We start from the raw sequence: 24,398 nt of genomic DNA, 5'->3' as shown, positions 1-24,398 counted from the left end.
AATTTCCAGGTAATTGAAAAATCTCAGCATCCTAACAACCCCTAGCATTTGAATGTAATGCTATTTCTCAAATAAGGAATCATAAGTGCAAAAAAGAAATCCATTTCTGAGGGGTGGCTGTGAGGATGAGTGCTATGATGATACCTAGCTGTGCTGTGGGTGGAAATGACATTGCCCAGTTGTCATCGCGTAGCCCTGTATCTTGCTAATTCAAGCCACCCACACATGTTAACTTGAGAGTACTCCCACCATCTATTCTAAAACCAATCTGGGCCATGTGGATTCAAATGTCTACTTCACCTACTGTAACCAAGAGGCAGATCCTGGATGTTAAGGTCCACACAATGAGAATGAACACCTGCTCTGATATCCTGGGCTGTTCCAAGGACCCACTAGAGACTGAGACAAGCGAGACCCTCTCAGAGCTTTAGTCTCTGGGCTGGGCAAAGGGGCTCAGTTTTATGACTATAACAAAGGATGGAGCCATAAACAAGTAGAAATGGTAAGTGGAAATAAGGTAATTGGTCTCAACTGGGTCAATGAGGGTCAGGACTCAAGGTCAAAGCAAGCAATGACAATGATTGAATATATCAAGCCAAGCATATCCTTGGAATGTACCCAAGGAGGAGGGAATCATGGCCCCAACAAATGCCCAGGCTAGGTGTATACGCCAGATAGATCTACATAGCACAGCGACTGGACAGATATAAAATGTAACTCAGGTGAAAAGAAAGTGGTCCCAGAGCTGCTTAGAGGTGGGAGAGATATTAAACAGGACAAGGTGAGACTTGGGTGACTACTGCTGAAATATTAGTGATAAAGCACTAAAAAAGAATAAGATCCCTTATCTTGAAATATGAAATACTAGAGGACAGCAAAGGTGGTCTACAGTTTCTTAGGAAAAAGTTCTTTAAAACTGGAATTGTATGCCCAGCAGTAATCATTCAAGTGTGTGGAGAAAAACAGTTATTTAAGGGCCTACAAAGGCATAATCAGTCTAATGCACTTTAACAATGAGGATAATAGAGAATGTATCCTATTGAGTTTTTAAAAAACTAAATTAGAAGAAAAATTCAAGACAGATATAAAAATCAGAATAACAATTAAACTGAGTACATAATTATTTCAAATACAGAATATATATTATTTTCCAGTGCCTGCAAAACATTTCTCAAAAGTTATCATTCATTATACCACAAAGAGTATCTCAAAATTCCAAAATGCAAAAATCATATAGGCCATATTTATGACTGAAATGCAATAAAAGTAAAAAATATCATGATAATCTAAGAGAAAATCTTTAAAAAATATTCTTCTAAAAAAAAATAAACTATTTAGAGGGCCTGGCATGGTAGCTCACGCCTCTAATTCTAGCTCTTTGGGAGGAAAACATGGAAGGATCACTGGAATCCAGGAGTTTGAGACCAACCTGGGCAACACAGGAAGAACCTATCTCTACAAAAAATTTAAAAATTAGCTGGGCATGTTGGCACACACTTGTGGTCCCAATTACTCCTTAAGAGGCTGAAGTGGGAGGATCACTTAAGCCCAAAGAGTTTGCAGTTACAGTGAGCTAGGATCACACCACTGCATCCCAGCCTGGGCAACAGAGCAAGACCTGTATCTTTAAAAAAAAAAAAAAAAAAAAGTATAGGCTATTTAGAAATACAAGAAATCAAGATATTAAAACCTAAGGAAAGCAGGCACAGCAAGGAACCCAGGAAGATGGATCATTTTACATGTCTTTATTAGAAATTTTTTTAACTGAAAACTAAATTGTTTCAATATTAAACCCAACTAGTTTAAAACACTATAAAAGAAAAAAGGAGAAAGGGCTTATAAGGTAAAGGAGAAATTAAGGAAATAGAAAACAAAACAAAGAAGGAGATGGCATAGATTACATCATGAAAGAAAAAAAAGATTTAAAAAAATCATTTATTTAGCACCTCCTAACTTTCAAGTACTGCATGCCAGGTGCTAGGGATATGTTTCATATGTTGAAAAGGACCAACATATGCTGTCTTGATCCAAACCACAGATGGTCTAAAAAGGATTCCTAGAAGGAAAACTCAGGACATCAGTATTTCTAGCTTCCATTTTTATTCTTTATATTTTGACTTTGTTCTTATTGGGAACTAAAAATTAACATTTATTTGTATTCAGTATTTTCTTGATGGTCTGGATTTCCTATTTTAGAATCACTTACAGTGCATAATTACTGTGAAAAATCCATTTATTTCTCAGTTTCAACACCCTGTTCATTTCTCTGTTCCTTCATCTTCTTTTCAATCAGTGCTTCTGCTGCTTCTGCCATTCTCCTATCTACAGTGTAAGTTTGGAGATATTAATTTATACAGAATACCACAGCTCTTACTGTAAAAGTTAACCTAGGACCAATATAGCCACTCACTTGGAGTAGTATAGAGTATCACGTAGATGATGGTAAAAGCATCAAGCATATGCTGTTGCTTTATCAGACACAATAAATAATGCAGAACTAATGTAATATATCAATTTCATTCAGCCTCTAGTTATTTGAGACTATACCACATTCATTATCTTATCTACAATTGAAGGTAGTACTTCTACTCACAGCCAGTGCTAAAGACTGAATTAGATTTCGTTAGTGGTAATATGCACATTGCATGTTTATCTACCTCTATCGTTTCTATTTTTCATCTTAAGTGTTTTGGAAATGTAAAAGCAAATTAATTTGCCATCTCCTTACTACTAACCAATTTAATCAATCAAGTCCAGTGAAAAGTGACAAAGAAACTGCTTTCTCTTTGCCATTTTCCCATACACACAAAACTTAAGAACTCCTTGATCTTAATTAAGATGACATATCACCAAGAGGACTGAACTCCCTTTTTTCTATTATACTAGTCCCAATTATATAATATTGTCTAATTAGGAACAAGAGACAAGGTGATGCATTTATATCAGCACTTACTGAAATACTAATTAAATACTATAATAATATACCAGTTACATGAACATAATCTACTGAGGTCCAATTAATACCATATAGTTGCTGTTTGTTTTATCAGAACCAAGTTGGTACAAAAATGTCTTTGAACTCTAAAAGGTACATCCGCATTTCTCACTGTTATGATTTGCTGCAATCATATGTATCTGCTGGAAATGTCCAAGAACTGAAGGATTTGGGAATTGTTTTCCTAATTAGCACGCCTATTTTGCCTCTCTTACTCTATGATTATTGATTCAGTAATCACTGAACACCTATGTACCAAGCACTAAGGAAGGCAAACCTATGTAAATTAATGTTCAGAAGAGACACAAGGATAATTCAAAACAATGAATTCCTAAAAGCCTAAAAGTCATCTATGTCTTCGACGAAGCTTTTGTTACTGTAAAATTATATTTAAATACTGGTGCATGTGATGTCCTGGTGATAACCATCATGTAAAAACTACATCATAAAACTTCCCATAGGATCCTGAAAACAGTTTGGGAAGCTGTGAGCATAAGTTCATACATCACAAAGAAACATCCTATTTGTCTTCAAGCTCATACAAATATGATAATTAACATACATTAGTAAAAAACACGTTTCATAGAGCAATCCACAGAGAAATCATGAGCTAGTCTGGGCATGGTGGCTCATGTCTGTAATCCTAACACTTTGGGAGGCCAAGGGTGGGAGAACTGCTTGAGCTCAGGAGTTCAAGACCAACCTGGGTAACACAGTGAGACCTTGTCTCTTAAAAAATAAAAATGAAATAATTAGCCAGACATGGTGGTGCATGCCTGTAGTTCCAGCTACTTGGGAGGCTGAGGCAAGAAAACTGCTTGAGCCCAGGAGTTTGAGGCTGCAATGAGCTATGACTGTGCCACTGTACTCCAGCCTGAGCAAAAGTTGAGACCCTGTCTCTTAAAAAAATGAACTAAAAATAGCAAAGAATGAAGTTGGTTCCAAATGCCAGTCAATAATGTTTATTTATTTTTTTTAGAGCCCCCAATGTTTATTTAATTTCTACCATCATCTGCTTAGTGAAGTGTTATATGTCCAAAGCATGTTTGTCTATTACATTTGGCTACCTTTTGTCATACTGCTCTTTCGTATTTTACTTTTTAAAAATGCCTTGGTTGGAATATAATTGAAATATAATGGATTGCACATATTTTAAATGTACAATTTGATAAGTTTTGACATGTAATAAATAGCCATGAAACCATCACCATGATTAGAAAAAAACGTACACATCACTCCGAAATGTTTCCTTCAGAACGTCTAATTCCTCCCCTCCAGCCCCTCCCAATCTCACACCTGCTTCCAAGGCAAACACTCATCTGTTTTCCATCTCTACAAATTTGTTTGCATTTTCTAGAATTTTAAATAAATTGAATCATATGGTATCTGCTTTTTGACCTGGCTGCTTTCACCCAATGTTAAGTATTTTGAGATTCATCTATATTGTTGGGTATACCAATAGTTCATTCTTTTTATTGCTGAGAAATATGCCCTTGTATGTGTATGCCAAAATTATTTTATCCATTTACTTGCTAACAGACATTTGGATTGTTTCCAGCTTTACAAATAAGATTGTACACATACATTCATGCACATGTAAGTCTTCAGACATACGCATTTCCCTTTCTCTTTTTTTAATTAGCCTCCAACTTAGTCCTTCAAATCTTTTCATTTTTTTAAGAGTCAAGGTCTCTCTCACTGCAGCTGCAGATTCCTAGGCTCAAGTGATCCTCCTGGCTCAGCCTCCAAAGTAGCTGGAACAGCATGCATGTGGCACCACTCCCTGCTGCTTCCTTTCTACTGGCCAAACACTTAGGGTCAGGTAGGCAGTGCATGTTTTTAACTTTTTGAAAAGGCAAAAACTGTTTGCCAGAGTAGCTGTACCATTTTGCAATTTCCACCAGCAGTATATACGAATTGCAGTTACTTAATATCCTAGCCTTTCTGATAGATACGCAATTCACTCTCTGGTTTGATTTGCATTTCCATGACATCGAATATCTTATGTGCTTACTTGTCATCTGTATATCTTCTTGGATCTGTTCAAATCTTTTGCCCATCTTTTTTGAGTTCATCATGTTTTTGGTTTAGAATTTTAAGAGTTCTGTATGAAGTCTAGATACAAATCTTTTGTTGTATAATTTGCAAAATATTTTCTCCTAACAGTTTGTATTTTTATTTATTTTAATAGTGTCTTCCAAGGATCAGAAATTCTTACATTTTCTGAAATCCAATTTATCCAATTTTACTGTTACGGAATTTTGCTGGTCTCGGTCTCTAAGAAATCGTTGCATAATCCAAGGTCACAAAGCTTTTCACCAATGTTTTATTCTAGAAATTTTACAATATTAGGTTTTATATTAATCCTATAATCCATTTTAACTTTTATATATGGTGCATGGTACAGACTGAAATTCACTTTTTAGAAGAGCAAAAGGTTTATTGGGGAAGAAAATTTTCAAAAATAAAATGAAGTTCACTTTTTGCATCGGGATATACAATTCTTCAAGCACCATTTGTTGAAAAGATTATCCTTTTCCCACTGAATTACCTTTCCACCTTTGTCAAATATCAAGTGACCACACATGTCTGTGAGCCTATTTCTGGACTCTCTATGATGTTCTCCTGTTCTATTTATTCTATTAAATTAAGTTTAGCCTAAAGCTGCCTCCTTCCACATTTGGAGTTCAGTCTAAAGGTTTCTTCCTACATAGTGAACTCTAGCCTAACTGGATGTGTAAACAGACTATAACCCACTCTTGTTCCAATCACTGAGTTTCAGCCAATTAAAAGCAGCCAACTTTTCAAACTATATTCAAATAAGGCAAACATGGAGTTATAACCAAGTGGCTGTTTCTGTGCCTCACACTTCTGTTTACTGTAAATCACTCTCCTTTTTCTGACCATAAATCTTCTACCACGTGGCTGCAATGGAGACTGAATCTGTTCTGGTTCAGAGGGTCTGCTCAATTCGTAAATAATTCTTTAATCAATTAAACTATTTTAAATGTAATTTGTCTAAGGCTTTTCCTTTAACAGTTCTTATACCAGTAACACACTCTCTTGATTACTGTGACTTTATAGTAAGTCATGAAGCCAGGAAATTTAAGTCCTAAAATTTAATTCTCTTTTAAATGTGTTTTGCTCTAAGACTTTAGCATTTCTGTAAGAGCTTTTGAATTCGTTTGTCAATTTCTACTAAAAACATTGCTGGAGTATTAACTGAGATTGCACTGAAACTACAGATCAAGTTTAAGAAAACGGTCAGTCTTAACAATATTGCATCTTCGGAACCATAAAAACAGTATATCTCTTGACTTATTTGAGCCTTTTAAATTTATATCAGCAATGTTTTGCAGTTTTTAGTGTATACATCTTAAATGTATTTTACTAACTTGATCTCTACTTAATGTTTTTGATGCTATTACAAATGGTATTTTTAAATGTCAGTGTTCAATTGCTTGCTGCTAATACACAGAAATACAATTGACTTTTTTTTAAAAAGATGAGGTCTCACTATGTTGCCCAGGAATGTCTCAAACTCCTAGGCTCAAGTGATTCTCCTGCCTGGCCTCCCAAAGTGCTATAACAATTAACTTTTAAGTATTGAATTTCATCCTGAAACCTTCCCAAATTGATTAATTAGTTCTAGAATTTCTGGTATTTCTTCTGTAGATTCCACAGGAAATTCTACATAGAAAGTCACGTTGTCAGTGAATACAGACAGTTGTACTTCTTCCTTTCTAACCTGAATCTTTTTCCCTCAATCTGAATTTTTTTTCCTTTATCTTCCTTTATTTCACTGTCTAGAAACTCCAGCACAAAGCTGAATGTTCTTGATTTTAGGGAAAAGCATTCAGTCTTAAATTATTAAATATGAAGTTTAGCTGTAGGTTTTTCATACATGCCTTTATCAGGTTGAAAAGAGCTCTTTTATTCCACACTTTTTGCTAAGAGGTTTTTTTTTAATCAAGAACAGACGTTTGATTTTGTCTAATTATTTTTCATCAACTACAGCAATCAAAGGATCAAATGGTTTTCTTTCTTAGCCTGTTAAAATAAATTGTTTTTCTGGGTTTTGAATGTTAAATCAAGCTTGCATTCCATAAACCTACTTGGTCATGATGTGTTTTCCTTCTTATGAATTGCTGGATTTCATTTGTTAAAATTCTGTCAGGTATTTTTACAGCTATGTTCATTAAAAATATTGGTCTATACTTTTACTCATAATATCCTTGCCTGGTTATGTTGTCAATACCAGATAATCAAAAGGAAAGTATTCTCTCCTCTTCAATTTCCTAGAAGAGTTTGAATATAATTAATATTATCTCTTCCTTAAATGTCTAGTAGAATTCCCTAGTGAAGCCATCTGTATCTGCAGTTTCCTTGGTGGGAAGGTTTTCAACTACAAATTCAATTTCTATAATAAATACAGGACTACTCAGGTTTCTATTTCTTCTTGAGTGAGATTTGGTGGTTTGCGCTGTTCACTGAATTTATCCATTTTGCGTAAGCTGTCAAATTTACTGGCATAAGGTTGACCATAATATTCTCTTACTAGCCTTTTAATATCTGTAGAATTCATATTGATATTACCACCTTTCATTCCTAATATTAGTAATCTGTATATCTCCCTCCTAAATTTCTGATCAGTCTGGCTAGAAATTTCTATTTTTTTAATTTTTTAATTAAGCTTCTCAAAGAACCAGCTTTTGGTTTTATTTATTTCCTACTCTATTTCACTGATTTATGCTCTGATATTTCTTCTACTTTTTTTGGTGTCATTTGCTGTTTTTTTAGTATTCTAATTTCGTAAGACAAAACCTGAAATCATTGAGTTTATTTGTTATAAATTTTCCCCAAAGTACTACTTTAGCTATATTCCCACAAATTTTGATGCCCTGTCCTTGCTTCTTCATGTAGCTTAGGTTTTATGGTATATCATTTAAAATAATCCTTTGTGCACATTCAATTATCTCAACCCTTTTTTGCTTCAATACAATCTACTGACTGCTTTCATGTCAAATTTAGACCACTAAGCTCAAATGAATTCTTAGTGCATTATACTTGTCTCCCTAATCCAGTGATTCTCAAACTTTTTTATACAACAGAATAACTTGTTAAAATACAGACTATCTTCTCTCACCCCCAGAGTTTCTGATTCAGTATATATCTGGGATGGATCCCAAGAATGTGCATTTCTAACACATTCTCAGATGATATTGGTGCTACTGGTCGAAGGATCACACTTTGCTCAAATCCGTATTTACTCTCCCACTTTCCTAACTGAACATCTCTTCAAATCTCCAATTCCATTTGCCTCATCCTCCCTCTCACTAAGAAAACAGAAGCAAGCAGCAGGTAATTTCCACATGCTCTCAATGCCACATCTACCTGCTACCTCTCTTGACACCACCCCGTTTGATCACTCTGTTCTACCTGTAAAATCTTCCTTGCTTTTTTGCAAATGCACCAACATAGTCCCCACTTCAGGGATTTGCTGGCTGCCTGGAATGCTCTTCTCCCCAGATAGTTGCACGATTTGCTCCTTCCCAACCTTCAGATCTGCATAAGTGTCTCCTTATTAGAAAGGCAGTCTGAGACTACTGCACAAAAACTGGCAAACCTCCCCTACACATGCCTGGCACTCCCTATGCCACCTACACTGAATTAATTTTCTCCATGGCATTTATTAACACCTGACAGTTTATTTTGTTGTTAATTTGTCCATTATCTATGTTTAGCTACATGGGGAATTTGAGTAGAAGAGAGGTATGAACAGCCAAATTCTCTGGAATTAAACCAATTTCACGATAAGAGAAGAGACAGTATATGTAACCCATTTATCTGAGAAACCTGTGAAAGAAAAGAGAGAAACAGGGACAAGGAGTGGCAGGCTCAAGCAGAGACTTCTTAAGATACAAAGGCAGATCTAAAAGCACAAACACCAGGATCAGTGTAAAGAGAAATTTTAAACATGCTGAAGATTGAAAGGATGTGTGGGAAACAAGGCTGCTTAAATATCTGGAAGAACTGGGCTCACAGAGATTTTTGCTTTCACTTTTAAAGTAGGTATCTACTGAGAGTATACTATATGCAGGGCGCAGGGGGGAAACAGTTAATGCTCACAGTGACATCTGATTCAGTAAATTTTCACAACCCTATGAAGTGGGAATCACCATCTAGGCCTTTTTGCACACAATCAGAGACATCCCACTGACAGATCTGCCCACTATGAATATACCACACCAGCTTCTCCTCCCAAACAGTCTCATCCTTCCTTTCTCCTTTACCTTACTTATTACTGATCTTACAAGGTCTCCAACTCCCGGGTCTTGTGCAGTCAAAAGATCTTAGAAGCAAATTTGTGTGGAAGGGGCTGAACCACTTCCTTAAGTACTCAGGTGGTTATTAAGCTGCCTATATAGGTAATGAACCGCTTATACTCAGAGAATCCAGATGCCACCCTGACTCACAGAAACCACCTCTGTTGACTGACTCCCCAGTGTCTTCATGTTAATTCATCCTCTGTTGAGCTCTTGGAGCTATTCCATGTAACTTTACATCAAAGAACCTTCTCCTTATCTTTTCTTCCCATTCTTCTTAGTTGCCCAATTTCACCCTCATCTCCTCTACTTTCAGCAAAAAGCCTTCATTCACCAAAAACAAGGGGGTATTCAACAGAAAATGTTTCAACCTCTCTTTTCTCCACTTCAAACTTTCACCTTATTCTCAGAAATGTTCTTTTCCTTTACTACAGGATCACTATTCCTGGAAATGGTGATCCATAAAGGTATGGCTTCCTTTTCAACATCTGTAATTCCTTTTTGCCTTACCTTACTTACTATAGACTTGCACCTCCCAAACAATGGTGATAATCAACACCCTCATCTTGCTCCTGACTTAACCTGCAGGCCTTCAGTGTTGCCTCATCTGGATACCTTCAGTGTTTCCCCATTAAGAATGGGCCTGGCAGGAGGCTGAGGAGGGCAGATCACCTGAGGTCAGGAGGTCAAGACCAGCCTGGTCAACATGGTGAAACCCCACCTCTACGAAAAATACAAAAATCAGTTGGGTGTGGTTGCATGTGCCAGTAATCCCAACTATTGAGGAGGCTGAGGCAGGAGAATTGCTTGAACTTGGGTGGAGGAGGTTGCAGTGAGCTGAGATCACGTCATTGTGTTCCAGCCTGGGCGACAGACCAAGACTCTGCCTCAAAAAAAAAAAAAAGAATGGGCCTGGCTATAGGCTTCTTAAAATGATGCTTATTTTAAATGTCTCAAGGATGGAACTTCTCTGTGATAAGCTTTCTCCATACACTATTCTGCTAACACTGACAGAAAAAACATTAAATGCATCTACACTGCTCTTTTAAAAATTTTTTTACTACATGTTATCTTTTGAGGCATTTTAATCACAAGTCAGCTATTTGTTGAAATATTTATTTTGTATCTTCTTTATCAAATAATTTTCTTTCTGAAATGACTATAAATGCAGGTTATGTTTGCTCATTTTTGCAAAAGTACTATATAGGTGAATGGCCTATAAAAGTGAAAAAAATTTTAAATTGAACCATATAGTTTAACTAGTGGCCAGCAGGGCCAAATAATCTTATGAAAATCTTATTAGAAAAAAAAATTAGACAATCAGCTTTATGGTATAAACCAGGCAACAGAAAACTGATTTCAAAAATAATCCTCAGATATTTAATAATGTATATTTTTACAACATGACTTTCGACTGTTGTTTTACCTTCCAGCTAGGCTGAATCTGATTTTAACCACCCTTCTAGCATTGTACATATGCAGGGAGCAAATGCAATCTATTGAAGCGAAGCAGTATGTGTAAAAGGGCTCAATTAAATGGTGGAATGTTTCTTGTAAATTAAAGCCCTATTGAATAATCATCTTCCATGCAAATTATCTTTCTTAGGGTGTTCCAACAATGTGCCATCATCATATGTAGCTGCTTTAATACATGCTTATTTGTAATGCTTGACATAATGAATTCTCCCTCTCTATTCCCTTAGAAATGAGAATGAGAATTTGAGCTTTTTAATTTTTCCTTGCTAGACTGCCTTTGTGAATACACCAGTAAGACACTATTTTTTCATAACCTACAGTGCAGAAGAATGATTTAACTAGACGCATACTAGTAGTATATTTAGCTGAAAAAGCAAGTTAAATGGATTTCTGATGGAAAAATTGCATGTTAATCTCTCCTTCCTCAAAAAAGTAAATTTTCTCTGGAAGATCAGAAGCTCACTCTCCTAATCCTTCTCAAGCCTTTAAGGTTTCTATTGTTAAAAGAAAGTCACATGCTAAAATGTTAATACACAAAATAGAGATTGTTTGCATAATGTATCAAGAGTCCACATATTTCCTAAGATGTATACAAAATTATATGTCATATGTATAGATTTTGAAAGAAAGGAGTTCAAAGATTTTATCCAATTCTCAAAGGAGTCAAAAGCCCACAAAAATACTTAGAATTACCAAGTAAAGCTAAAAGATACTGAATCTTGCTTATAATCACAGCACTTCAGAAGGCTGAGGCAGGAGGACTGCTTGAGCCCAGGAGGTTAAGACCAGCCTAGGGAATATAGTGAGACTTAATCTCTTAAAAACAAACAAACAAAAAAATAGATACAGCATCTTAGGGTTATACTTTCATCTTAAGAGGTATAGATGTTTGACTGATATCACACAAAACAAAAATTTCCATTCAAAAGAACCAAACAGGCCAAGCACAGTGGCTCATGTCTGTAATCCCCAGCACTTTGGCAGTCCAAGTCAGAAGGATCACTTGAGGCCAGGAATTTAAAACCAGCCTGGGAACACTGCAAGACCCGATCTCTACTAAAAAAATTTCAAAAATTATCCAGGCATAGTGGCACATAGCTATAATGCTAGTTACTCAGGAGACTAAGGCAAAAGAATAACTTGAGCACAGGAGTTCAAGGTTACAGTAAGCAGTGACCACACCGCTGCAATGCACCCTGGAAAGAGCGTGAGACCTTGTCTCTTAAAATGGAAAAAAAAAAAAGAAAGAAAGAAAAACCTAAAATATTCAGTCAATTCCACACATCTTTTCTAAACATTCTTTTTTTTTTTTTTTTTTTTTTTTTTGGAAATGGACTCTCACTCTGTCACCAAGCTGGAGAGCAGTGGCGCAATCTCGGCTCACTGCAACCTCTGCCTCCCAGGTTCAAGCAATTCTCCTGCCTCAGCCTCCTGAGTAGCTAGAACTACAGACACGAGCCACCATGCCCAGCTAATTTTTGTATTTTTAGTAGAGACGGGGTTTCACCATGTTGGCCAGGATGGTCTCAATTTCTTGACCTTGTGATCCACCTGCCTCGGCCTCCCAAAGTGCTGGGATTATAGGCATCAGCCACCGTGCTCGGCCTCTTTTCTAAACATTCTTATGTACATATGATATATCAACCTCCCTGAAAAGAGTAATTGGCAAAGGATACAGGGGTTATTTGAGAGTCATATGCCACTCCTTGGACCAGAGCCTAGCCCATTGGCAGAGAACTGGGAAAGAAAGGCAAATTCAGTGTCTCAATTTCAAGCTTCCTCAAGGTCTCTGTAAATGTACAGCCTCCTTCTCTCTACCCACAAATACTTCTAAAAGTTCTTAGATTAACTATAAACTAAATCATAAATATTGAATTGCGCTTAAAAAAATTTTCTCAGAGGTCTAATGTAATGGCCTAGGAATATTCCAAGTGACCTTCAAGTTCAATTATATACCACAATTGCTACAACGGCAATGACCACTGAGTATGTAAGTACCTGAGTCCCGTTATGAACTCACTACCAAAACCACGACACTTCTAGTTAAGCACAATCTCAGGTTCTATTCAGAATTAATGTGCCCAAAGAAACCTGAAATTACAACCCATGATCCTGCAAAAAAGGCAGAAAGTTCCTAATAAAGCTAGTGTGGCAGAAACACTGCAGACCCTATCTGCATTTATCTGGCTGTGTTCATCAAAAAAAAAAAAAAAAAAAAAAAAAAAAAAAGCAGCAAATACCTAAGTAGTCACAAACATGTATAAACATGTAACACACTACACATTTAAAATTACCCTTAATTACCATGAAGAAAAACAATCTAACATTTGTTTTCACAAGTTGTCACAGTACTCAATAGGTTAAATTTCACTTTTCTCCATACTTCAGATTTTACCAAAAGCATTTGCCCTATAGTTCAAAAATCAGAGAAACACAAAAATTTGTTCATTCTTAATTATATTCATTATATGAGTTCATCGGTCTTCTGCCTCTTTGATATTAAGGGACACTCAGATGCTAGAATTTGGTGACACATTTCAAAGGAAAGGGGTACATACTCACTCATCATTCTATTTGATCCCACTTCACCACTGTTTGTCAGTTTGAATTGAACTTTTTATTGCCCTGACCTATAAACTCAGAAAGCAAAGTTCTTGCCTGCTCCAGGAAACATGCAATCTTTCCTATAGCTGCCTAGATCCCATGCTTTGCCTTTCATCATGCATCCTGTCTCACCTTTCATCACCTAACCATTCACACTGTTTACCTAAATCACGGTCTTTCTCTGAATGAAATAAAAGTAAACATCCTTTTCAACAAAAGTTGATAACCATCTGTGAAGTACTACAACAACATACAATTTGAAACCACTATGCCAATTAAAATTATTAGTTTTAAAATGTTCTTTTTTCTTTTTTTAGTGTTTGATGTAGAACTGTTTTATTTGTGTTCCTCATGCTACAAAACAACCTTCAAAGTCAGCCAAGTATATAACATTAATATTCGTCCTCAAAACATCAACTTAGATAACCCATAGCCAGAGGTTCTCAACTTCTACAACGCAACTTCAACATTCGAAAGAGCACAATATGCTTCAAATCCCATCTCAATGCAAATTTAAGAAAAGCAAAGCAAACTGTATTATCAGACTATCAAAACTCAGTGAGATTCTGTAATTTAATATACCTACTTCTCAACTCTCTAAATTTCTCAACACTGAGGAGAGTTGTTAAAGATACCAATGCCTCGATTCTACTACAAGCCAATTAAATCACAACAATTAAACCAGAATCTCTGTGGGACATCTTGACTCAGTTACTGCTTTCTAACATCTTTTACTTCTTGGCCTTTTGGAATGTCCAAAAATTAGTAATATTATAACATGTGTTATGATCATAATGTAACAGTTAAAAAAAAAAAACATAAAATGAAGGCCTAGAAAGATCTTTGTTACTCATCTAGAATTATATGGTATGACAGTATTTTCCAATGGAGGAAGACTATTGGATTTCAGACATAAAACAATGCAGAAAAAATTTCAAACCATCACAAGGAAAGAAAGATAATTTCTGACTCTGGTTTCCTGTGTTTCAGGCCAGGAAGAGCAAGAGAAAAAAAGATTTGTCCATAGGAACAATTTCTAAAATTTCTAAAGAACAATTTGATTTGAACCCATTAATTTCCTTTTCATGCAAAATTTCAAAGATAAAGCAATATAAAATATGGGACCAAAGAAAAGGGAGAAGGTCTTCAAGGAGAATCTGTCTCTTTTTCATTGGTACAACAGTCCATCAGCTTGGAGCTATTCAAAGAGGAATCACGAAAATGAAACTTTATTTCAGACAGGTTCAGTGGTATACATATATGTATGTGTGTGTGTGTGTGTGTGTGTGTGTGTGTGTGTGTGTGTGTGTGTGCGCGCGCGCGCGCGCGCGCGCGCGCGGGCGCGCGCGCTAACGCAAAGGCTGGTTGTAGCAAAAATTCATTTCAAACTGTATGATATGGGTGGGGCAAAGTGGCTTACGCCTATAATCTCAGCACTGTGGGAGGCCAAGGTGGGGTGATCACCTGATGTCAGGAGAGACTAGCCTGGCCAACGTGTCAAAACCCTGTCTCTCCTAAAAATACAAAAATTAGCCAGGTGTGGTGGCACACACCTGTAATCTAAGCTACTTCAAAGGCTGAAGCAGGAGAACTGCTTGAACCCGGAAGGCAGAGGTTGCCGATCAGGCCACTGCCCTCCATCCTGGGTGACAAAGCCAGACTCAAAAACAAAACAAAACAAGACATGCAGAACAAAACTGCATGATATATAATTGTGACATTATATGGCAATGCTTCTGTCAAAATATAGATTCAATCCAACATTACACCAATTTTTATATTAATTTCAGTTCCTAAGTTAAATTTTCATAACCAAAAACATGAGAATAATCTTATAGCTATCTACTAAGGTAACAAACTGTAAATAAATTCCCCCATATTGCTTTGAAAATAAACTCCTTGGTTGTTAAGAGAAATTCCAACTTCCAACTCCATCCAAATGTATTATTTAACTGGTGTTCGTCAGTCATCATCTACTGTTGGCTGATTGTCGCTCCTCTTCTTATCTGACCCCAACCAATTAAACGCCAGTGTTTTTCAACTCTTCAGCTAAGGGCAATTTTTTTCTCCTACCTCTGTGCACACTGGATTGGTCAAAACAATTTTACCCAAATCGGCCTTGACAGCACTAAGTCTCCCTCCTGTTGACGGGGACCCTATGTTCACCATGAGTACTTCATTCTTAGGCAGCTTTTGCACCTTTGCTGCTTTCTTGTCTCCTTCAGTGCATACACCTAGAAGCCGTCTAAGCAGGAAATAGGAAATTTCCAATTCTGTGAATATCTCAGGTAAGGCTCTGACTGCACCAAGTACCTGCCCCACCATTCTGTCAGCCCGGCACAAAGTGGGGTCAATTTTTGTTCCAACTCCAATAAGACCGCCTGGAGCAGCACAATGCAGATCCGTATGCTCCGAAAAAAGTGATACAATTTTGGAAAAGATTGGTTTACACATGAGTTTTCCTTCACTATCCTTGGAAACAATACCAGGTCTTCCGTCTATCTCCTGGCCCACCTTTAATACTCCTTTTAGGATACTACCACCAGCTACACCCCCCTTAAGGTCATCAACTTCACAGCCAGGTTTGTTGACATCAAAAGATCTAATAACAATAATGCAGGGCTCTGAAGTAAAGTCTCTTGAGGGTACTGGAATTTTCTTTACTATATACTCACAAACAACTTCAATATTGTATTTCGGCTGAGCCAAAATAGGAATAATGGGAGCTCCATTTGCTACTGTACCTTGGACAAAAGCAAGGATCTGCTCGTATTTTTCTTTGGCCTGACTTTCTTTTACCAAATCAATTTTATTTTGTAGAATCAAAATATGCTTCAGTTTCATGATTTCTATAGCAGCTAGTTGTTCAGATGTCTGAGGCTGAGGGCAAGATTCATTACCAACCATCAACAGAAGAGCTGCATCCATCACCGCTGCACCATTCAGCATAGTAGCCATCAAAATATCGTGGCCAGGACAGTCAACAAAGGAAACATGTCTGACTAATTTGAAGTTCCCTTTGGTCCCTGGAATATCTGTAGGAAACTCATGAGGTGTACTGTTCCCACAAGATCTATAACATTCTGGCCGAGGGCAACTTGGGTCATCAAGTTTATAAATCTTAGCATTGGCATAGCAAACCTTGACTGTAACATTTCTTTCTAGTTCATTTTTGAACCTGACCGTGTGAACTCCAGAAATAGCTTTGACAACTGTGGATTTCCCATGAGCTACATAACCAATTGTATGTGGTTTGTCTGCTGATAACTTCGTGTGAAAGTGGCGTCAACTTGGTAACATCCAAGGTGGTGAGATCCTGGCGCGAAAGATGCGGCTGTCTCAAAGTCACTCCAGCTTCTCCTCCCACCATCTTGTCAAAAGAGGAAGGAAATCACCCCGGCAGCCACGTGATCGGCTGCAGGGGTCCTACTGCGGGGCGAGGAAGTCGAGGCGGGAAGGCCGACTAGGGGCTCAGGGTGGCTAGTGCAACAGCGGCCTCACTGCTTGGACTTCTCTCTGCTTGAATCTGCACAGTGCCTGTCGGTAGGCTTACTGGAAAACATGGTGCAAAGTTGCGGGAGCTATTAGTTGCAGACCTGGTAGATACTTGTGCAGGCAACACTGAGAGCAGCCATCATACCCCTCCCCAGTGCGAGGCGGGTGATGCAACCTGGCGCGCCCGGGCAAGGGAGAGACCATTTCCGCTTCCTGTGGAGTTTCCCGAAACCTCAAGATGTTATTAATAAATTGTTACATTGCCTGCAAAGTCAAAATAGAGACATATATAGCACACCATACAATTCAAGGATTTGTTAAGCTCAACTTTCTCTGCTACCTAGTGTTCAAATATACTCTCTTTTAGATATTTAAGCCTCAGTAATAATATAACCTATGTGCCTGCACTCTACCCACATGAATTCATCTAATCCTCACAACAACCCCATGAGCTATATACTTAGTATTATACTCATTTTATATATGCGGAAACTAAAGCATTGAGAGGTTATGTACTAATAAGGGCCAGAAACAGGATTCAAAACCAGGCAGTCTGAGTCCAAAATCTGGTCTTAACCAGTGTGCTAGCCTAAAGAACTCATTATTGGATGAATAAAATCATGTCATTTTCAGCAACGTGGATGAAACTGTTAGTCATTATCTTAAGTAAAATAAGTCAGGTACACACACAAAAAACAAGTATCACATATTCTCACACGCAAAAGCTAAAAAATATGACCGCATGGAGATGGAAAACGGAAAAACAGATAACAGACTGGGAAAGGTGAGTCAGGGGGATCAAGGGGAAGCTGAAAAGAAATGGGTTAAAGGGTACAAACACAGAGTAAGATAGAAGGAATAAATTCAATGTTAGATGGCAAGTAGGGTGACTATCTTCAACAAAAATGTCTCACTCAAATGACAGACATGCTAAATACCCTGACTTGATCACTACACTGTATACATATGTAACAAAATTTTGCATGTACCTCATAAATTTGTACACATATATATATACACATATATACACGCATACATATATATATATAAAAGATTTCAAATCAAAACCACAATGAGATACCATCTCACACCAGTTAGAACGGTGATCACTAAAAAAAGTCAGGAGACGACAGATGCTGGAGAGGACATGGAGAAACAGAACCGCTTTTACTCTGTTGGTAGCAGGGTAAACTAGTTCAACTATTGTGGATGACAGCGTGGTGATTCCTCAAGGATCTAGAACTAGAGATACCATTTGATCCAGCAATCCCATTACTGGGTATATACCCAAAGGAGTATAAATCATTCTATTATAAAGACACATGCACACGTATCTTTATTGTGGCACTGTTCACAGTAGCAAAGACTTGGAACCAACCCAAATGCCCATCAATGACAGACTGGATAAAGAAAATGTGGAGGTCGGGTGCAATGGCTCACATCTGTAATCCCAGCACTTTGGGAGGCCAAGGCGGGCATGGATCACAAGGTCAGGAGGTCAAGACCAGCCTGGCCAACATGGTGAAACCCTGTCTCTACTAAAAATCCAAAAATTAGCTGAGCATGGTGGTGCATGCCTGTAATCCCAGCTACTAGGCAGGCTGAGATAGGAGAATTGCTTGAGCTGGGACCTGAGAGGCCGAGGTTGCAGTGAGCCAAGATCATGCCACTGCACTCCAGCCTGGGTGACAGCGTGAGACTTGGTCTCAAAAAAAAAAAAAAAAAAAGAAAGAAAGAAAAAAAAAAGATAATCTCTACAATTCTGTCTGGTTCAAACACTGAAAGATTAACACATAATTTGAAAACCAACAACTCCTCAGATGATTTAAGACACTGCTACCCACCATCAATAAAGTCAGGTTACAATCAACTTGCAGAAGATCTAAAGTACAATCAACTTGGGGAAAATCTAAAGGTATTCAAAGACAGAAATATGCAAATTACTTCCCATTGTTAATTATGCTTTTATTATAAAATACAGCCAAATTACAGAAATACTTCCAATTGTTAATTATGCTTTTTATTACAAAATATAGCCAAATTATAGAAAGTATGGCAAATATATATATAATTTATAACCCCAGCACATTAACACTGTTCGCATTTTAGGGTATTTTCTTCCAATCTTTTCCTGATGCATAGCTTTGCATGATAGTCATGATCAGGGAGGGAGGAAAAATGGAAGGGAGAAAAATCATTTTTTTTCCTACTTGAACAATTTTTAATAGGGATTTTTCATTTTGCCACAAGGTTCTACATGATCTGCCCTACCCACTACCACCAGCAATTACCTGTCCAAACTCTTGCAACTCTCTTCCCTTGCAGCTCTCCCCTCCTTCGCTGTAGTACAGTCCTTGACTTTTTTTTTTTTTTTTTTTTTTTTTGAGACAGGGTCTCACTCTGTTGCCCAGGCTGGAGTGCAGTGGTATGAACAGAGCTCACTGCAGCCTCAGCTTCCCTAGTAGCTGGGGCTACAGGTATGCACTACCACACTTAGCTAAACTTTTAAATTTTTTTGTAGAGAAGGGGTCTTATTTCCCAGCTGGTCTCAAATTCCTGGGTTTAAGTGATCCTCCCGCCTCGGCCTTCCAAAGTGCTGGGATCAAAAGAGTGAGCTACCGTGACCAGCCAGCCCTTGAAACTCTTGTTCCTAGAACATATCAAGGCACATTTGCAACTGACCCTTTGTACTTGCCATTCCCTTTGCCTCAAATGCTCTTCCTCCAGATACCTGCATGGCAATCCCTCTCTCTTATTTGAAGTCCTTACTCAAAAGTCATTTTCTCTGAGAGATATTCCTTGGAATTCCTAATCTAAAATGTCAAGACCTTGCCCTGAAATATTTCATATCCCCCTTCCCTGCTTTTTTTCTTCCTTCTAAGCACTTATCCCTTACATGTTATTTTACTTATTTAGCTTCTTCTTGACTTCCCCTACTAAAATTTAAACTCTGTAAGGACAAGTATTTTGTTTTTACTGATTTCCTAGCATCCAGAAAAGTACCTACCACATGGTAAATGCCTATTAAACATCTGTTGGTTAAACGGTCTCTATAGTCATCATTGTAAATAGCTAGATCCAGTTTTATCGAGGATTTGCCAATAATTCCCCTATTGATGGACATATCGGTTATTGTCAATCTTTTACTATTCTGAATAATGCTCTAATGCAGGACTCACCAAAGTTTTTTCTGGAGTGAGTCAGATAGTAAATATTTTCTGCTTTGCAGGATCTCTATGATAACTACTCAATTCTGCCGCTACAGCACAAAAGCAGCCACAAACAACAACAAATGGTGTGGGGTTGCAACAGGCCAAATTTAGACTGCTTCATTGAATGTTTTTGTGCATGCACCTCTATCTTTTCAATTAGTAGAATTACTAAACTGGTTATGAATATATTTATGGCTCTTAATATATTGACAAATTGCTTTTTAAAATGATAATCATGGAAAGTGAGGCAACTGGAACATTTACACATGGCTCCTGTGAGTATAAACTGATACAGTTACTTTGGAAAACACATTAAAGCTCAGCATATACACCCTATGATTCAGCAATCTGTCAGGATATTTTGTTTCAGAAGAATTGTGTTAGATACTGGGAGAAATACAAGGAATAAATAATGTCTTGTTTATTATCTGAGTGCTAGTCACATGTACTCAATTTGTAATAGTTAATCAACTACACACATTGATACGTTCATGTTTTGTAAGTCTACTGTACTTCAAAGTTTTGTAAGAAAACAAGGATACCATATTCCCATCGGCAATACATATGAGAATAACTTCCTCCCCTCTTCCTTTCTACCCACCAGAAATGGGTATTATTTCACTTTATATTTTTGCTAATTTGATAGTGCTTTAAAAAAAGCTTCTATATTGCCATAGTATTTGTGTGAGATTACCAAGGAGGCTGAACATTTCTCTTCTATAAATTGCTCTTCATTTTATCTATTATTCATTAGGGTTTTTTTTTTTTTTTGTAAATTGTGAAAAAACAATACAATATCATAAAGACATAAACACTTTATTGTATTGCTGGAAGTATTTTCTTTTTGTTTTTTCAACAGCATGATTTTCACTAGGGCCTGCTGCATGTGAGTCCCCATGCTAGACCCACTAAAGAACAGTTATTAGAAGTCATAGATGGGAGTCAGGGGTCTTAGCACTAGGGTTTCGAATCTTGGCTCTTTTGTGCAGTCTGCTGCGTGACCTCATGCCCTTCCTGTCTCTCTATGCCACAGTTTTTTCTGCCTGAAATGCTTGGCTACCAACTCTGCAAGGTGTTGGTTCCTCTATTTTTTTTTTTTTTTTGAGACGGAGTTTCGCTCTTGTTACCCAGGCTGGAGTGCAATGGCACGATCTCGGCTCACCGCAACCTCCGCCTCCTGGGTTCAGGCAATTCTCCTGCCTCAGCCTCCTGAGTAGCTGGGATTACAGGCACACGCCACCATGCCCAGCTGATTTTTTGTATTTTTAGTAGAGACGGGGTTTCACCATGTTGACCAGGATGGTCTCGATCTCTTGACCTCGTGATCCACCCGCCTCGGCCTCCCAAAGTGCTGGGATTACAGGCTTGAGCCACCGCGCCCGGCCTGGTTCCTCTATTTTTTAAATGTGACATGGAAGATTTTCTTCTGAGACCAATGGAAGACTTGATTGAAAGAGGTCTTCCTCGTTATTCTCCATTGCAGTCCTGGTTGGCTGCCTTCTTGGCAGTGTTCTCATTTCTCAACTTGGTTTCATTGTGTTTTTTTCAACAGACAGGATCTCGCTCTGTTCCCCAGTCTGGAGTGCAGTGGCACCATTATAGCTTACCAAGGCCTTGACCTCCTGGGCTCAAGTGATCTTTCCACTTCAGCCTCCCAAGTAGCTAGGAATACAGGCATGACCCATCAGGTCTGATTAATTTTTTTTTTTTTTTTTTTTTTTTTGATAGAGACAAGGGTCTTGCTTTGTTGCCCAGGCTGGTCTCAAACTTCTCACCTCAAACAATCCTCTCACCCCAGCCTCCCAAAGTATGCTCTTTCCTTTTCAATTTCATTATTTTGTTTAAAAAATAAAGTTTTTTGAGTTTTTTTTACTTTGAAGACAAGGCCTTGCACTATCACCCAGACTGGAGTACAGTGGCACAATCACAGTTCAGTGCAGCCTCAACCACCCAGGCTGAAGAGATCCTCCCACTTCATCCTCCCATCTCAGCCTACTGAGTAGCTGGGATCACAGGTGCATGCAACCATGCCGGGCTAATTTTTTTTTTTTTTAAGAGATAGGGTCTCCCTTTGTGGCCCAGGCTGGTCTTAAACTCCTGGGATCAAGCAATCCTCCAGCCTCAGCCTTCTAAAATACTGGGATTATAGGTATGAGTCACCAAGCCCAGACAAGTTTAAACTTTCACGTGGTCAAACCAACTGACCTTTTTATCTGTGTACCTTTTTCTCAAAAATATTATATAGAACTACATTATTTTATATTCAACAGGAATATTGTTTATTATGTAATGTGCAAGGACATGCTTATTTCTGAGGCCAATAATATGTTCTTAGATGACTAAATAATCGTAAAATATCTATTTGATGATTAATAGGAAAGCATCAAATAAAAATGATACTAGACTGACCATGGTACCTCATGCCCATAATCCCAGCATTTTGGGAGGCCAAGACTGGAGAACTCCTTGAGCCCAGCTGTTCAAGACCAGCCTGGGCAACATAGTGAAACCTTATCTCTACAAAAAAACAAATAATGATAATAAGGTTAATCAATAGGATAAATTTTGACCCCAAAAGTAATTTTTAAAGCCAGGCGCGGTGGCTCATGCCTGTAATCCCAGTACTTTGGGAGGCCAAGGCAGGCAGATCACTTGAGGTCAGGAGTTTGAGACAAGCCTGGCCAACAAGGCAAAATCCCATCTCTACTAAAATTTCAAAAATTAGCTGGGCATGGTGGCGCACACCTGTAATCCCAGCTACTCAGGAGGCTGAGGCACAAGAATCGCTTGAACCAGGAGATGGAGGCTGCAGTGAGCTGAGATCGCACCACTGCACTCCAGGCTAGGAGACAGAATGAGAGACTGTCTCAAAAATAATAATAAATACTAATAGCTTTAATAGGAAAACCTCTACGCTTCTGAGGCAATCACTTTATTAATGGAAAGTTCAGATTTTATACCTTATCACAGTGTATAAACATATCTTCAGAAAAATGTATATAAGCAATATAGTTTGGGTTAAGACTTTTATCTACCAGAAAGTAGCCAGCCAGTTGGCCAAAAAACAATGTAAGACTATATACATATCAAGAAGATATTCATATTCCAAATATACTCATAATCAAAATATATCATAGGCAGATTAATATATACTTTTCAATGGATATATTCATATTCATTAATAATATTCACAAGAAAATATTTCTAAGACTACACTATGATATGACCCACAACTTTTAAAGCAGAACATTCCTTAAAATGTTGCTGTGGGCTAGAATGGGAATACCTTCAGCTAAAATTTCACAGAAACCTCCAAAGGCTATTTATTATGGAAAACAGTATGGAAGTTTCTCAAAAAACTAAAAACAGAACTACCATACTAACCCAGCGATCTCACTACTGTATATTTATCCAAAGAAAAGAAAACCAGTGTATCAAATAAATCAGCATATCAAAGAGATTATCTGTACCACCATGTTTATTGTAGCACTTTCACAATAGCTAAGACATGGAATTAAACTAAATGTCCATCAACCGATGCATGGATAAAGAAAAGGTGGTATATATACACAACTGAATACTATTCAACCATAAAAAGGAGAGAAATCCCATCATTTGCTGCAACATGGATAAGCCTGGAGGATATCATGTTAAACAAAGTCAGGCACAGAAGATAAATGCTACATGTTCTCACTTGTGGGAGATAAAAAAAAATTTTGAGCTCATGGAAGTAGTAGAATCGCGTGTATTAGAGGCTGAGAAGAGTAGGGGAAAGATGTGGATAGGGGTTAGTGAACAGATAAAAAAAATTACAGCTAGATAAGAATAAGCTCTGGTGTTCTGCAGCATTGTAGGAAGAATACGGTTAACCATTATTTAATTGTATATTTTCAAAAGGCCAGAAGAGAGGATTTTTGAAGGTTCCCAGCACAAAGAAATGATAAAATGTTTGAGGTGATAGATGTGCTAATTACCCTGATTTGATCATTATACATTGTATACAAATATTGAAATATTACTCTGTATTCCAAAAACATGTAGAATCATGTCTCAACTAAAAATAAAAGGGAGAACAATCACTCCACTCTACACATAAGATTTATGCATTTTACGTAAGTTATAACAACATAAAAGAAACTTTAAAAGAATCTTCAAAAGCTGTTTAAACAAGATTTTGGTAAATCCATGAATTTTATGGATTTCTAAGTTGGGCTGATTGATCCTTCCTTGAATTGGCTATAGAAAACTGGTCTAAATTTATTGCAAAACTTCAGAGCTGAAAAACTTAAG

At 37.5% G+C, this 24,398-nt stretch overlaps 1 protein-coding gene and 1 pseudogene across 2 annotated transcripts in view; both read right to left on the bottom strand.

Annotated features, from left to right (window-relative positions):
• The window catches only part of KIAA1958 (KIAA1958 ortholog), a 171,645-nt gene that overhangs the window by 132,513 nt on the left and 14,734 nt on the right, over positions 1-24,398 (bottom strand). The window lies entirely within an intron of this gene.
• Positions 15,223-16,786, bottom strand: LOC116524860 (annotated as a pseudogene).

The sequence above is a fragment of the Sapajus apella genome, unplaced genomic scaffold, assembly GCF_009761245.1.
Source record: "Sapajus apella isolate SASKATOON/1434 unplaced genomic scaffold, GSC_monkey_1.0 scaffold46, whole genome shotgun sequence".
NCBI lineage: Eukaryota > Metazoa > Chordata > Mammalia > Primates > Cebidae > Sapajus > Sapajus apella.
This window is presented reverse-complemented; position numbering and strand designations above follow the sequence as displayed.